The sequence below is a fragment of the Carassius carassius genome, chromosome 13, assembly GCF_963082965.1.
Source record: "Carassius carassius chromosome 13, fCarCar2.1, whole genome shotgun sequence".
NCBI classification, from domain to species: Eukaryota; Metazoa; Chordata; class Actinopteri; order Cypriniformes; family Cyprinidae; genus Carassius; species Carassius carassius.
In genome coordinates, this window is record NC_081767.1 from 7,837,178 (window position 1) to 7,849,545 (window position 12,368).

Below are 12,368 nucleotides of genomic sequence, written 5' to 3' on the forward strand. Positions count from 1 at the left end.
ACCAAATGCACCTCCCGTTTCAGTAATGCAAAGCCAATAGGAACTCAATATCATCTTTTGAATCACAGACATGTACCACAACATCTATGGCTCCACAATTCATAAAAGATCAATGACCTTACTCACATACGCCACAGCACCACTGCACAAATAATCCATAAAGACACCAAGAAAATGATGAGAGAGAGAGAGACACACACAATAGAACAAAAGATTTCTAAAGAGACACTGAAGGAGAAATGGACAAATTCTAAGGAAAACCAAACACTAATATGATTTACTTCTACACTGACCAATCAAATTTGTGTTTGATGCCCATTTGCTTAGTAATGCATGACGGCATCAAGCTTGAGGCGATTTGAAGACAACAGCATATTGACAGGCCTCACAACATGCAGTGAGATAAGAAACAAGACAGAATAGCTGAAGAGGGGGGCTTTGTGTCCTCCTCAGCTCAGTGGTAATGAACAACACTACACATCAATCACTACGACATTGCAGAGACACACAATCCCAGCACACCTTTATCTTGTGAGTCTGTGAGATGGCATCCTGCAGGACAACCACTTAAGTGGGGGTGCATGATTATGAGAACTAATTTAGATGAAAGACTATGACAAACCGCATCAGTGGACTCTAATAGGGATAAAGACTCAAGCCTAGATCTACTCATAAAAAAATTTATCCGTGAAGATTTTTTAGAAACAATAGGGCCTTTCACACCAAAGGAACCTTTTCATAGTACCTGAACTAATTGTGGAACTACCCACTTCTGTATTGCTGGAACAGGGTGCTATTTAAGTACCGGACTGCCTTTTTCAAGAACCAAATTGGCTCCTACTCCGGAGGAGGGTCTAACCAGCTCAACTGGAAATATCCGTGACACAGGAATACATTGATTGGTCAAACGCGTTTGATAACGCCCTGACCCGCCATGATTTAAAATGCTGTGTAAACATGGTCAACTTATTTTGCAAGTATAATGAACAGCGATAAATGGACAGACGCTGAAGTGCAGGTACTTGTAGCAAATGTAGCACTGCATGCTGTCATTGGAGATTCTTAGTCCTCCTTTCTGTTCTTTCAGTTGCTTTACATATACATCGACATTCCACGTCTATTTCTGTGAAACTCGTGAGACAACCAAAACACAGCTTTTTTTTATTTTTTTTAATGGATACTCCACCCCAAAATGCAAAATGCTGTCATTAATCACTTACCCCCATCGTATGCTGCTTATGCTCTTCTGTATCAAGGATGTGCTGTTTCTACATGTATTTCTGCTTTGATTAAAAAAAAAAAAAGAAAACAACGCACCCTTATTGTGCGGCTAACACAAGAGGAGCATAAGCAGCATACAGTGATATTCTTTGCTTACAAACAGTATTCTCGTCGCTTCATAACGTTATGGTTGAAACACTGATGGCAGATGGACTATTCTGACAACGCCTTTCATACTTTTTCTTTGACAGTGCAGCTTACTTGGCAGTCCATGGGACGGTCACAAGCCTCCAGGTTTTCATTCAAAAGATCTTAAATTGTGTTCCGAAGACAAACTAAGCTTTTACGGGTTTGGAAAGACATAGGGATAAGTGGTACTTAAATGGTACTGGGAAATAATTTGTGCAAAATCATCCCAGTACTTTAGTACTGTACAATTAGTTCTGGAACTAGAGCGGTGCGAAAGGCCCTAATGAGATTGTGTTTAGAAAAGACTTATGAGACTAGACAATATGTGATGCATTATAGTCCAATCAAAACTATGCCCTTGAGTTCACAATTATCAATGATTTTTGTCAGCTTTCATAGAATGTGCAGTCATTAAGTCAGAAATGCTCAATACTTTATCTTCTATAGCAACTCGTACAGTTCTTCTAAAAGTATTGCCGTTCATGTGTAATGTCACTTTTCTTATGTTGAATATAAAAGTTATTTTGAAGAATGTACAATAACTTAATCTGAAGCCCCCACAAATTAAATATGGTGAAATGTGTTCAACTGAGTCTATTACAAAACTCTTTACCGCCAGGAAAAATCAACTTCTAAAACCCTGACAAATGAACCAATAGATTTTCATAACAACATGAGCCACTTAAAATGATTAAAGTTATCAAGGTTACTGATATTCAAAACGGTAAACAAGCACTGCTTTGTTTACATGATTTCGTATATCTCATATCTTTGTTTCAGTTTTAATATATACTATTGATAGCTGCTGATATAGACGGGCAATTCCTTTCACGCATGTGCACATGTTAGCTTGCCATTGACTGTAGTCTGATATTGGCACAGATTCTGTGTAATAAAAACTTCAAGTTGGAAAAGACATTTAGTTCCCACTTTAAAAGAAACTTACTTCCTAGGACATTTACAAGATGGATAAAAATGCAGATAAAACATTTGCTGCGACATTCAGATGGTATGGTCAGAATTTGGCGTAAAAAACATGAAAGCATGAATCCATCTTGCCTTGTTTCAACGGTTCAGGCTGCTGGTGGTGGTGTAATGTTTAGGGGTTTTTTTTGGCACACTTTGGGCCCATTAGTGCCAACTGAGCATTGTTTAAACACCACAGCCTACCTGGGTATTGTTGCTGACCATGTCCATCCCTATATGACTACAGTGTACTCATCTCCTGATGGCTACTTCCAGCAGGATAATGCACCATGTCACAAAGCTCAAATCATTTCAGACTGGTTTCTTGAACATGACAATGAGTCCACTTTACTCCAATGGCCTCAACAGTCACCAGATCTCAATCCAACAGAGCATCTTTGGGATGCGTTGGAACAGGAGATTCGCATCATGCAGCAAATGCATGAAGCTATCATGTCAATATGGACCAAAATCTCTGAGGAAAGTTTCCAACACCTTGTTGAATCTATGCCATGAAGAATTAAGGCAGTTCCGAAGGCAAAAGGGGGTCCAACCCAGTACTAGCAAGGTGTACCTAATAAAGTGGCCACTGAGTGTATTTTTCACTGCATGAGAACATAACCAGTGGCATGAGCGCCAAAGTTTGTCAGACAGAGCAGTAACTAAGAGGAAAGGGTCTAATGGCATCACTGCAGCTGCTGTTAGAAGTTCTGGTTGCTATTGAAACAGTCAGCATCCTGAGACAGTGCATGTGCATTGGCTGGTCTAGACTAAAAAAGAAGCTATTTTTAACACTAATGGAGCACAATAAACAAAATTTATGTGGCAGTCATTGTCAGATTTCCAGAATATATCCAGACTGATTAACAGCTAAAAAATTATATTTCGCATACAAATTCTCAAACACACATGCTTGTCTTGTTTCTTGGAAGACCTGCAGACTAGGATTGTCTAGCAATATATCGATTATCGCAGAATCACTGTATTCGTGATATTATCGTATCATGAGCCGTGTGTTGTGATACGTATTGAATTTTGAGGTACCCTGCGATTCCCACCCCTACTATACGTGCAAACAGACGACAACGGATAAAAATGTGCCTTCTTGCTCGAAGCCATGCTCTTTTGTTTGCCGTCAAATGGCTTACCACTGCAGTGTGTATCCTGTCACAAAATGAGACAAAAAGTTCTACATGACGGCAAGTGTGATTTAAGGTATGTACATGTCTTTACTGCACTCCAATAATGCGACTAAAATAGGAATACTCCTCGTCTTAATTCAATATTGTGTTTACTTAAAGTATGACTTTAGCCAGATTAAGGTAAACAAAAATATGTTTACATGATAGATACTTATTGTCTTAATTGTGTTATTGTTGTCCATGTAAACGTACTCAGTGATATTAAAAGATCAAATTCAGTACACACCTTATTGACGATGCGTGCTTTATGCAGGCAAGCAAATGAGCCCAGAATATGAATGCAATGCACTATGGAAAACATTTAATATTAAACTTTGCACATTGCATTTATATTTTGGATTCATCTGCTTGCCTGTACAAATTATGCATCATCAATAAGGTGAACAATGAATTTGGCCTTCGAATATCACTGTCTTACTACATTACTACTTAATGCAGAAAAACTGAAAAAAAAAAAACTGGTGGTCAGAAAGCCTTCTTTGCCCTCCATGTGGGTGTTCCTGTAAGGGTGTGACGTCATGTGAAAACTATGAATAGGCTAAGATACTCAACTTAACTTTCCCAAGAACCAATTACACAATGGCTACATTTAAATGCAACCAAATAATCCATTTGTCATCAGATTGATGGCTCAATTTGACTGAAAAGCCTTCATGTAAACACCTTAATCGATCCAATTGAGCATAAATGGACAAATATTATTTCTGCTGTTAAAAACAAATAAACACACAGTGTAAGAGAGTGGTACAATTTTATAATATATATTTTTTTATATTTTTCTATCTGTTTGTTTTTCAAATATTACATCTCATGTTAGACTTATTATTAAAAAGAGGTGAAGCTGTCTGCGCAGGCTACTGTTAGTCAAACACATTTAGTTAATCTAAATAGTCAGTAGTCTTAAAGATGCCTGCTCCTACAATTTCGCTTGCTTATAATTGCCACCGACTCCATGCTGGGAGGAGAAACAAATGGATTTAATTACTTTATCCCTGTCATAACCAACACAGGATCAGCTACACAGCCCAAATCAAATAATCAAAAAAAATGAAACTTGTCCTGAGGCCTGCTGAAAGAATAAGATTTTCATATACACCTTGTCTATTTATCAATCCATCAAGAATTGATTGGATCATGAAAATTTGTCTTTATGGACAGTTGATTAGATTAGAAGTTCTCAACTCCAGTCCTCTGGACCCACTGCTCTGCACATTTTGTATGTCTATCTTATCAGACGCACTCAGTTCAGTTCATGGATCTCTTTCCTAATGAGCAGATATCAGAATCAGGTGTGTTCAATAAGGGTGACATGCAAAATGTAGGGGGTCCCCAAGACTGGAATTTAGAACCAGTGGATAAGAGGGCTTAAAAAATAAGGGTCAAAAAGGAACTCAGTTTCAGAGGTGCAAGTGATCACATTCTGATGAAAGAAAGAGGAAAAAAAAAGCTCAAATGTGCTCTGATGAAGCCGTTTCTTAAAGCCAGGAACTGTATTAAGGAAATAGAGACAATTTTACTTTCATGATGACTTTACTGGTAACTCAACTAACCAAATTATCAAAAACACAATCTATTTTTAAAAAGGAAATTGCCTAGATTATGTTGCTTTTTAAGTCAATTGACCATTAGCACACTCGTGCTGCATAAAGCTTGCTCATCTTCACATTGAACTAAGGTTTTTCCACATTTGCCCAAATCTAAGTGTTGTACACTTAAAACACTAAAAACAAAGAATCTGAATAGTTTATAAAAAATAAAATAAAATAAAAAACCTTCTGCCCACGCCATATACTCTGGATGTTAAGAAATTTATCTGCCAAAGCAAGATTGTCAAATTTCCTGTTTAACCCCCATCTCCTTCACACCTATCCCCTCACTGGACTCATCTTGTCAGCATGAAGGTAACGGCAAAGACTATGTGAACTTACCAGCCGTGTGCAAATGCCCCAACCAGCAGCCTAGGGCGACAAGAAGGGGGACAATAATGGGGGTTAGGAAGGAGGGGTGAAAGGGTGGAAAAAAAGAGTTGATTTTAATCAAATGTGTTATTCCATTTAATGATGACATCGTAAAATCATAGATGAATTAAATTACAACTGCAGCCTAAGCTGGTGGCCATTTTGTTCAGTAATACAGTCAAAATCAATGCCATATGTCATTCCCTGACAATATGCAAGACATTTTACAAAGACAAAGAACTAATCTCAAATAAAAAGTTAATTAAAATACTGAATAGACTTAGCTATAGCCTACATCTAGATGCCTTTAAAGATTATAAAGAGACCATATTCAGCTACATAGGACATGGCTAGAACACATTTTAACAAACTTATTTAAAGCATTACTAATTTTGCCCCTTCAACTCACTTCTTTTATATGAACACATTCACTATTCAGGTATTGTAAATAAGTATACTGCTTTTGTATTACATAAGAGGAGATAAGAGCTTTGTGTTGCCGTTTTCATTCAAGACCACGTCAATGTCATTATAGACCGAGTTTTTATATCCATATTACCATTTTACGAGTGAACATATGTATATGCAATACATACACTAACAGACGAACCGAATGTCCGAAAGTAAAGCATAAAAATAATGTCTAGGTCGTCTGCTCGCCAGGTTTTGAAAGACAGGAATATTTATGTTCACTCGAGCCGACAGGCTTTCCTCTTCACAACGACACCATCATTAAAATATACTTCAGCAAACTAAGCAACGTCCACGACGTTTCAACTACTAGACGCTAAATCCACGATTCCAAACTCAAACTCTTAACGTCCAGAACAGAACAAGAGAAGCGTTCATTTCGACCATAACGCCTAACAATAAACGAACTGACCCCAAACATGTCAAAAATAACCAGTGCACACTACAGAGACTTCTACTTCCCTGAAGAGAGGGTGAACTTACATCGAACATTCCTTCAAACGACCATAAAACAAAACAAAGCCAACATTAGATCAAATCAAGCGCAGTTGTGTGCTGCTGTGTGTGTGTGTGTTTGGACTCTTGACGTGAAAATACGACATAATTATGAAGGCCGTTTCTCACAACAGGCCTGAGCCGATCCTTTTGTTTATTTTGCCCAGTCCACGAAACAAACTCCTATCAGCCGAGACCCACTAAGTGTCCGTTCACGAGCACATCACACGAAACGTCAATTCACGGGAAGAAGTACGTGTGCCTTTCGGTACAAATAAAGGAAATACAGCAAGATTGGTTGATTTTCGCACTCCGAGGCCTTACACACCGGTCTCGCGTTTTTGTGTCACTGCATAGTCGCTTTCCTCATTCAAATCAGCTAAGATGTTCCTTTAATATCGCATACACATATAAACATACTGTTGCAAAGCACCACCGAAAACAACACCAGATGAAGAGTGTTTTAAAGTTACGTTATGTTCACTGAGTCAAAGTGATAATCATGACCAGCTAATGCTAGCCTTCACGCTAGGCATGCTAAGTTAAACAAAACGATCTAAAACATCAGAGCACCTAGCTACTCATAAATAAACAACGCGTTTAAAACTGATAGACAGCGTGAAGTAGTTTCAAGTGCCGAATAAGAAAAATCATCCAATTTTGTCTTAAGCTGTTATTTGTATTAGCACTGTTAGCACGGCTAACCGATGCTAATCTGCTGAAGGGACGAAACGTGACAAGCGACTATCAACAAATAACCGGTATTAATTACAACAGCAAAGACAAAACACAATATAATGTGAACAACCAAAACAATAGTACTAAACAGATAACATTTTCTACCGTTGTTGTCAGTATTTGGCCTACATATGGTAAAGCTAAAGAGCAAAGCCGGTCTCCTGTCGACGTGTATGAGACGAGATCAGGTCAAAGTGACTGAAGACGTAAACAAACACCAGCTCCAGCAAACTACACGAATCAACATTTCATCCGAACACGACTGGAGACCACATTAAAATCATCTCTTGTGATGGATGCAAACTTCCTCCGTTTTAATCAGACATTTCGTGCCATTACCAACAGATAAAGAAGGTGAAATAAACAGAAACATGTAACGTTATTCGTTTCTCGTTACCTTCTAGTTTGTGGGCCAAACTATCATAGTATTAATAATATTTAGCAAATCTCTAAATTGGCCCATTCCATAAAAAGCTAACAGAACTGCTTAGTTAACGTTAGTCGTCATATACGTTGTACTACTCAGATGCTGATCTCTCAGTATTATAAATGTTTATAATTCCTGTAACGTTATTTTTTTCCGAAGGGGATGTAAACGAGTCTCAATTCCCTCTCGATACCTCACAAAGGTTATTAAAAAGGATTCGAGTAGTTTGTTGTATCTACCATCACATGAACGCCATAAAGCGTTTTCTTTTATTACATAAAACTGATACACAAAACAGAAATAAACCAAGGGAACGGGAAAAGGGCTCGAGGGATGATAACTGGAAACCATTTTTTTCTTTCGTCTGGCTTTTCTCACTCATGTTACACGACTGATTCACACGAAGGGCTGCGATGCGCATATGATGCAAGACGCTTCCCAGAAACTGAAGTTAAATATATATGAGCATATTTTGGTGTTGTTGTAATTACCTATGTTTTTTTGTCCAGTGTTGTAGTAGCTGTTAGACTCAGTGCAGCAGCAGCTTTACCTTCATCAGCTGAGCGACCTGCGAACTGCCGCATCACTTCCGCTCCCACAGCGCTGCGTGCTTCCGCCACGCACTACTTCCCACACCAAAGAACAACGATTACGACAATAAGTGGCGCAGGAATGCCTTACCAACCACGGTGCCGACGATGATAACGGCCTTTGGAGTTACTGAACACGGCTCGTTTCATCATTAACCCAGTGTTTTATGAATAAATCAATAGCCAGCAACGTACGTCAGAATTTCATAATATCAATCCGCCAGTTCGTGAATCCCCCCCCCCACCCCGCAACACACACATAATTTTATGCAAACTTTTGAATTAAAATTTTAGAATTTTTTTTAAATAGTTTTTTAATACTTCTACCAGTGTTATCGCACAAAAGGATGTATTTGGAAGCACATTAAATTACAATTCTTCTGTAATCATTGTAAGGGACAAATATTTTAATGTGGAGGTCGATTTTTGCATTACCTGCATTGCAAAACAACAACAACATAGGCCAATCCGATCAGCAAAATTGATTATGATTTTGAATATCGTCATCAGTCATAATAACATACCAAAAACAACAAGTGTTTATAAAAAAAAATTCTGGAGACTTTTAAATTTTTTGAATGATTCAAGATTGCAGGGTAAAGATCTAGATTACATTATTCTCCATCTTAATTATGTGATTTGAGTTGTAATCATGACTGTCATCATGAAATACAGTACAGACCAAAAGTTTGGATACATTACTATTTTCAATGTTTTTGAAAGAAGTTTCTTCTGCTCATCAAGCCTGCATTTATTTGATCAAAAATACAGAAAGAAATGTAATATTGTGATATATTATTACAATTTAAAATAATTGTTTTTAAATTTATTATACTTTAAATTATCATTTATTTCTGTGATGCAAAGCTGAATTTTTAGGATCATTATTAGAAATCATTCTAATATGATGATTAATTATCAAAGTTAAAAACAGTTCTGCTGCTTAATATTTTTTCAGAACATAAAGAAAAAAAAACATACAGAAAAAAAAGAAGCTATGTTTTTAAAATTAAATATTTTGTAATAACAATATACACTACTGGTCAGTAATTTGGGGTCAGTAATTTTTTTTCTTTCTTTTTTTTTATAAAATCAATACTTTTATTCAGCAAGGATGTGTTAAATTGATAAAAAGTGATAGTAAAGAAAATATATTATTAGAATATATATTATTAGAATTTTTTTTTTTATTTTGAATAAATGCAGTTCTTTTGAACCTTTTATTCATCAAATATATTAGACAGCAGAACTGTTTCCAACACTCATAATAAATCAGAATATTAGAATGATTTCTAAATGATCATGTGATAGACTGGATGTTACATGTGACACTGAAGGCTGGAGTAATGATGCTGAAAATTCAGCTTTGCATCACAGGAATAATTTTTTTTTTTTAAGTATATTCAAATAGAAAACTATTATTTTAAGTTGTAATAATATTTTAAAATATTACTGTTTTTTCTGTATTTATGATCAAATAAATGCAGGCTTGATGAGCAGAAGAAACTTCTTTCAAAAACATTAAAAATAGTAATGTTTCCAAACTTTTGGTCTGTACTATATATATATATATATATATATATATATATACAGGTCCTTCTAAAAAAAATAGCATATTATTTTCCATAATGTAATGATAAAAATTAAACTTTCATATATTTTAGATTCATTGCACACCAACTGAAATATTTCAGGTCTTTTATTGTTTTAATACTGATGATTTTGGCATACAGCTCACGAAAACCCAAAATGCCTGTCTCAAAAAATTAGCATATTTCATCCGACCAATAAAAGGAAAGTGTTTTTAATAGAAAAAAAGTCAACCTTCAAATAATTATGTTCAGTTATGCACTCAATACTTGGTCGGGAATCCTTTTGCAGAAATGACTGCTTCAATGCGGCGTGGCATGGAGGCAATCAGCCTGTGGCACTGCTGAGGTGTTATGGAGGCCCAGGATGCTTCGATAGCGGCCTTAAGCTCATCCAGAGTGTTGGGTCTTGCGTCTCTCAACTTTCTCTTCACAATATCCCAGAGATTCTCTATGGGGTTCAGGTCAGGAGAGTTGGCAGGCCAATTGAGCACAGTAATACCATGGTCAGTAAACCATTTACCAGTGGTTTTGGCACTGTGAGCAGGTGCCAGGTCATGCTGAAAAACGAAATCTTCATCTCCATAAAGCTTTTCAGCAGATGGAAGCATGAAGTGCTCCAAAATCTCCTGATAGCTAGCTGCATTGACCCTGCCCTTGATAAAACACAGTGGACCAACACCAGCAGCTGACATGGCACCCCAAACCATCACTGACTGTGGGTACTTGACACTGGACTTCAGGCATTTTGGCATTTCCTTCTCCCCAGTCTTCCTCCAGACTCTGACACCTTGATTTCCGAATGACATGCAAAATTTGTCCAAAAGTCCAGTGCTACTTCTCTGTAGCCCAGGTCAGGCGCTTCTGCCGCTGTTTCTGATTCAAAAGTGGCTTGACCTGGGGAATGCGGCACCTGTAGCCCATTTCCTGCACACGCCTGTGCACGGTGGCTCTGGATGTTTTCTACTCCAGACTCAGTCCACTGCTTCCGCAGGTCCCCCAAGGTCTAGAATCGGTCCTTCTCCACAATCTTCCTCAGGGTCCGGTCACCTCTTCTCGTTGTGCAGCGTTTTTTGCCACACTTTTTCCTTCCCACAGACTTCCCACTGAGGTGCCTTGATACAGCACTCTGGGAACAGCCTATTCGTTCAGAAATTTCTTTCTGTGTCTTACCCTCTCGCTTGAGGGTGTCAATGATGGCCTTCTGGTCAGCAGTCTTACCCATGATTGCGGTTTTGAGTAATGAACCAGGCTGGGAGTTTTTAAAAGCCTCAGGAATCTTTTGCAGGTGTTTAGAGTTAATTAGTTGATTCAGATGATTAGGTTAATAGCTTGTTTAGAGAACCTTTTCATGATATGCTAATTTTTTGAGACAGGCATTTTGGGTTTTCGTGAGCTGTATGCCAAAATCATCAGTATTAAAACAATAAAAGACCTGAAATATTTCAGTTGGTGTGTAATGAATCTAAAATATATGAAAGTTTAATTTTTATCATTACATTATGGAAAATAATGAACTTTATCACAATATGCTAATCTTTTGAGAAGGACCTGTATATGTATATATATATATATATATATATATATATATATATATATATATATATATATATATATATATATATATATATATATATATATATATATATATATATATATATATATATATATGTGTGTGTGTGTGTGTGTGTGTGTGTGTGTGTGTGTGTGTGTGTGAATGTCATCCATAATTGTAGAGCAGCTAGCTGCAGTGTTTGTTGGCACCAGGATTCTGGAGTACAGTTTTGCTCTGTGTGCCGGGCATTGACTACCTGGAACGTTTACCTGACAAACCGCTGCTTAAAATCCTTTCCTACATATACTTCCAGGACATTGGCCACCTCAGCCAAACCTCAAGAAGGTTAGGACGATACCCTGTCCATTTCTCCTCTGCTTCTTAAGGGAAAGTTAAGGTTACATGTCAATCAGATCATATGTAACTGATTTTTCAAGAACATTGTAAGAATGTAGTGATTTACTAGAAGTGGTTGCAGCAAAGGAAATCGTCAATATTGCTAATAAACTAACCTTTATCCTTTAAAGTTTACTTTAGGTTGTAACTTGTCCAGCATTATTTGGGTTACTGAAATTAATGAGTGTGATAATTCATTGTTAATCTGTTGATGTGCATGTGTTTCCAGCTGTGTAACTCGGATGACAAATGGAAACAGGCAGTGCTGGGTCACTCTGATGTGATAAATGAAGACATGGAGATGGTGGGAAAGGTCATGGGTTCTTTAAATTTGGCAATAATAAAGAACATGACAGCATGGCCTGCCCTGCAGAGGAAGAAGATACAGCCAGTGCTGGATATTCATGAGTTATTAAAAACAACTTTCAGTCAGTCAACAAGAAAATCATATGATCTTAGTGTTTATTTTCATGCTTGCATGTACTGATAAAAAGACAAGTTATTAAAAATGTTTAATTCAGCTTGTGCTGTGCTATGACTGCCAAAATATTAAATTTCCAAGTTTCTTTTT

The 12,368-nt window shown here is 37.1% G+C and overlaps 1 protein-coding gene across 5 annotated transcripts in view; it reads right to left on the minus strand.

The window, feature by feature from the left end:
- LOC132155911 (E3 ubiquitin-protein ligase TRIP12-like) overlaps positions 1–8,259 on the minus strand; it is a 57,976-nt gene extending 49,717 nt beyond the window's left edge. For 2 of the 5 annotated variants that reach the window (XM_059564683.1, XM_059564679.1), the window contains exons 1-2: positions 7,346–7,458; positions 5,507–5,536 (exon numbers count right to left, since the gene is read on the minus strand). The gene's annotated coding sequence lies outside the window, so the exon portion shown is untranslated. Of the gene's footprint in view, positions 1–5,506; positions 5,537–7,345; positions 7,486–8,158 lie in introns of those variants that run through there. The other 3 variants (XM_059564680.1, XM_059564682.1, XM_059564681.1) reach the window with 3 other exon arrangements.
- Between the last annotated feature and the right edge of the window lie 4,109 nt (positions 8,260–12,368).